This window comes from Podarcis muralis, chromosome 10, assembly GCF_964188315.1.
Source record: "Podarcis muralis chromosome 10, rPodMur119.hap1.1, whole genome shotgun sequence".
NCBI lineage: Eukaryota > Metazoa > Chordata > Lepidosauria > Squamata > Lacertidae > Podarcis > Podarcis muralis.
In genome coordinates this window covers 76,740,084-76,744,606 of record NC_135664.1, presented here as the reverse complement: position 1 = coordinate 76,744,606, position 4,523 = coordinate 76,740,084, and the positions used below count along the sequence as shown (strand labels likewise).

At 52.9% G+C, this 4,523-nt stretch overlaps 1 long non-coding RNA gene across 2 annotated transcripts; it reads right to left on the bottom strand.

The window, feature by feature from the left end:
• Positions 1–81: 81 nt before the first annotated feature.
• On the bottom strand, positions 82–3,651 carry LOC114592132 (uncharacterized). Of its 2 annotated transcripts, none has more exons than XR_013394503.1 (3): positions 3,468–3,651; positions 2,396–2,573; positions 82–457 (listed from the first exon to the last, which is right to left on the bottom strand). It is a non-coding gene; the product is annotated as an uncharacterized LOC114592132 (long non-coding RNA). The 2 variants fall into 2 exon arrangements; XR_013394504.1 differs by having other exon boundaries at positions 2,401–2,573.
• Positions 3,652–4,523: the final 872 nt, after the last annotated feature.

Here is a 4,523-nt window from a genome sequence, read left to right as displayed (position 1 = left end):
GTACCCTTCTGAGAAAAACCCCACCCCACCCTCCCACGATATACAAGGGTCTGGTGACATCTGTGTCGGTGTATCTGAAGAATTGTGCATGCACACAAAAGCTTATACCTAGAACAATCTTAGTTGGTCTCTAAGGTGCTACTGGACTATTTTTAAATGTTTTATTTCAACTGTGTCAGACCAACACGGCTACCTACCTGAATCTAGATCTCATGGGGTGTTGGGGATAAGTAGTTCCTTTGGTGGGGAACATGTCCTGCACCTCCTGGGGTCATTTTTCCACCCTTGGTGCCCACCCTGCACTCAGCTCTCACCTGTGGCTTCCAGAAGCTGTCAGCATGCAACAGGGGTTCAAGCAAAGGCTTCTACCAGCCGGCTAAACCAGGTGAGGAAAGCTGATGGGTCTCAAATCGTTGATGGGCTGGGTGGGGAATTCTGCTGCACCTGAAGTCAAGCCCTGGTGGATGGAGTGGAGGAGAACAACCGTGAATCCCACAGTCCTGAAGGCAGATTCTGCCCGTGCGGAAGAGGAAAGTGAAGGGCAGGTGGGGCACGTCCACCTGGAGGCTTGTTATCTAGTCCCAGGATTACTCTGACTTTGAATTATATATAAATTGCAGTATTGAAATGTGCCTGCTCCCACTTCATATTCTGATATTACTCTACTCTGCTTGTCTGTTTCTTACTTGAGTGCTGTTTTGGTTTGCTAAGTCAGGGTTTTACTGTGAGTTACATTTTTGCTATTTTTTGGGTCCTGTCATGCTTATCTGTCTTCAGTAATAAATTTCTCAGCTGATTTTTTTTTCTGCCTCTGAGTGTTTTCTCCTACTCTGCTACCTATACATCAATCATTATGGAGGAGCAAGATCTGCAACCTAAAGCCCTCCTCAGCCTCGGCCCTGTGAACCTGACGGAGCATCTTTACCCCAATCGTTCAGTCCGGACAGGGAGGTCCGCCTCCGAGAGTCTTCTGCTGGTTCCCTTGCAGTTAGAAGTGAAGTTCCAGGGAACCAGGCAGAGGGCTTCCTGCCCCATGGAATGCCCTCCCTTCAGAGGGCTAGGAAACAGGCAACTATATGACATTTAGAAGACAGCTGTATCAGGAGGCTTTTAATTTTTGGATGTTTTACTGTCTTGTATATGTACTGTAGGGACGCGGGTAGCGTTGTGGGTTAAACCCCAGAACTTAGGACTTGCTGATCAGAAGGTCGGCGGTTCAAATCCCTGCGACAGGGTGAGCTCCCGTTGCTTGGTCCCTGCTCCTGCCAACCTAGCAGTTCGAAAGCACATCAAAGAGCAAGTAGATAAATAGGTACCGGTCTGGCGGGAAGGTAAACGGCGTTTCCGTGCTCTGCTCTGATTCGCCAGAAGCGCTTAGTTCTGCTGGCCACACGACCCGGAAGCTGTACGCCGGCTCCCTCGGCCAATAAAGCGAGATGAGTGCCGCAACCCCAGAGTTTCCCGCAACTGGACCTTCCGGTCAGGGGTCCCTTTACCTTTACCTATATGTACTGTAAGCTGCCCAGAGTGGCTTGGGGAAGATACTAATAGTATAACATCTAGAGTGGTGCCTCGGGTTACAGGCGCTTCAGGTTACAGACTCTGCTAACCCAGAAATAGTACCTTGGGTTAAGAACTTTGCTTCAGGATGAGAACAGAAATCCTGCTCTGGTGTGTAGGGATATTGCGGAGTGGACAGTGGGGTCCGGAGGGAGACACTTTCCACCAGCAGGCAGCCACAATCTGCCTGCACGCGTGACCTTGGGGTGCAGGGCAACCCCCCCCCCCGACAAGCCACAGCTGTCTGTACATCGTTCCACCTCTGCCTGACCTTTTGCGATCTCAGCAGTTTGCGGTGTCCTGTCTGTAACCCTTTTCCATGAGACGTTTGTCTCCATTCATCATACATTGAGCAAGGGGGAAATGACGCTGTGGAACAGGTGCCAAAATAACTTTGTACCACCCCACGATTTTGGGACGGAAGATGTAAAGGTCACAGCCCAAAAATGTATTTGCCTGGCTTGCATACTTGTGTCAATAAAAGGAGGCTCCACAGGAATGGCAGCAGCTCGCTTCAGCCCACCTGTGCCCAGCTCACATGATGATCAACACCTGTCTTGGGCAGCAGGAGGCCCCATTAGCTAAAGTGGTGCTTCAGGTTAAGAACAGTTTCAGATTAAGAACAGAGCTGCAGAACGAATTCAGTTCTTAACCCGAGGTACCAGTGTACTATTATTATCATCTTGTGATTTTTTGTAGTTATTTTGGAATTCGTACTGCAATATTAGCTTAAGAAATGTTATGGGTGGAGAAAATCACAGGGTTGCCGTAAACTATAATCCCACCCACAAACTCTCATTCACATACAGTCTGTAAATTTGGGAAGGTCACACACCTCACCTGTACTAATACTGGCAGTCTTTGGCCTGCACAGGCACACCCGGTGTGTAGAGCCTCCAGCCCCAGGCACTGTCTATCATGAAAATGGGTCCTTTGACTGGGAAGATTCATGCAGTCGCTGTCATCAGATGCTGATGGATTGTATCTCAGCTTGTCAGTCACTCTGACATTGGCTACAAAGAATGAGAGGAACAGAAATGCTTTTGAGGTGCAACTTCTGTATCAATCCTGAGAGCCATTCCATGGACTCTGCACCCCTGTTTCTGATGACAGGTGTACATTATCCTCACCCTCAGTGGAAAAGACAATAAAGATGGAAGCCTGAGAGAGAGGAAAAGGTTTCTGGCTGCTTCCTGGGTGGGATTTCGGAAACCAAGAGCCACTTCTGAGAAGGCCTCCCCCCTCCCCTCTTCTTCTCAGGATTTCCTCTCCTCTCCAGGGGACCAGTGGTTGGACTGGGCAGAAGCCCTGTGTCTGGACAGGGCAGGGGCTTATGGGGTGGGAAGAGGATGGAGATTGCAGGAAAATAGGGGTGGGGGGACAGAACCCCCACTTTCCAGGGATCCCTCTCTGGTCGCCTTGAAGGGGGGGCATTCCTGGGCGGGAGGGAGAAGCCAAGGCGGCCCCTCCGGAGATTCCCCAAGGAAGGCACGATGGAGACCCCCCCAAGAGTGGTCTTCCTATCTCCCCCCCTGCCAATGCTGCCTTCCCTCCTCCCCCCACTTCCTCGACCCCCTCCCTCTCTCCCGGAGTCTCCCCTGCACCCAAAGGCCCCCTTGGCTCGGGTCACCCCTCGCCCTGCGCGCCACACCTCTCCATTCCCGGCCCCCCCGACAGGAGCAAGGGAGGGACGGGGGGGGTCTCTATCCCGGCGCCTCCCGCACCCCTTAACCCTTTCCTGACCCGTTTCTCCGCGCCCCAGGGAGTCCTCGTGGGTGGGCGCCCCATCTCCGCCCCTTCGCAGCACGCGTGCAGGGATCCAGGCCCCACGGAAGGCGCTTTGGGGGAGCTGGCGGGGGTCTCTGGGTCCTTACCCCCTCCCTCTCCGCCCCCCGCGACCCCTTTACCTCTTTCTCCTCGCTCCGATTCTCATTTCTTTCCTGCAACATCCACGTTGGGCGGGGATCCTCCTCTTCCCGTCCTCCTCCCCCCCCCCCCAGATACGCCGCAGAGCAGCAATCCGGAGTGGACGCTCCACTTGCGGGAGAAGCAGGCAGGTTGGGAGGGGGGCTCCCCCCTCATTTCCGGAGCGAGGCAGGATTGGAGGAGGAGGAGGAGGAGGAGGAGGAGGAGCAATGTATTAGGGGTGTGATTTGGGATTGTGTGGGCGGGATGAGAGAAGGATGTGCCGGGAGGGGAGGGAAAGTGTGGAGCGGGTGGGAGGGGAGGAGGAGGAGAGGAAATCCCCCCCCCGGTCTTCCTTCTGGGGATCAGGAGAGGGGGGAGGGGCTGATCCCGACAATCCAACAGCGAAGTCACAAAATGAGTTCTGCATTTAAATCAGATCAGACTCCGAGTTCGTGTTTTGGCAACATGACAGGTCTGTCCGTCGGGATGCCTGAGAATTCCTGCTCGCTGCCTTTTCCTGGCCAGCCTGAGAGATCACTGGAAAGGGAGGATTTCTTGACTCCAGAATCCATCATCGCAGACCCCTTTCATTCAGGCCTAGAGATCTGTTCTTTGGACCAGTCTGCTTGGATCATGTGGATCATCAATGGTTCATATGGATCATCCATGATGTCATACCCATCTCACGGAAGGGGGGGGGGCTCAGGATGAATCTCCTGCCACGTGACTGGGGGAGTCTGGGGGCTGACGGGGGTCAGACAGGGCTGCTGTTTTGCTCTCCTTACTATTTCAGCTCAGGTTTTACTGAAATGGGTGGATTCATTGAGGAAACGGGGCTACGTTGCAAAGAGGCCAATGTGTGTACTTTGTTACCACCCAGTGAGTTGTGTTGCAAAGGCCATTGGCAGAAAGGCTCCTATTGTGTCACCTGCGGCTACATGCTGGAGTTTGGGTGTTTTGTGGAAATGTGTCTCTATAAATGCACTTATCCCCGTGCATTTATAATGGCAAGACATTAAATCCCATGAGATGTGCAAACTGGCTGCTTTTGGAAG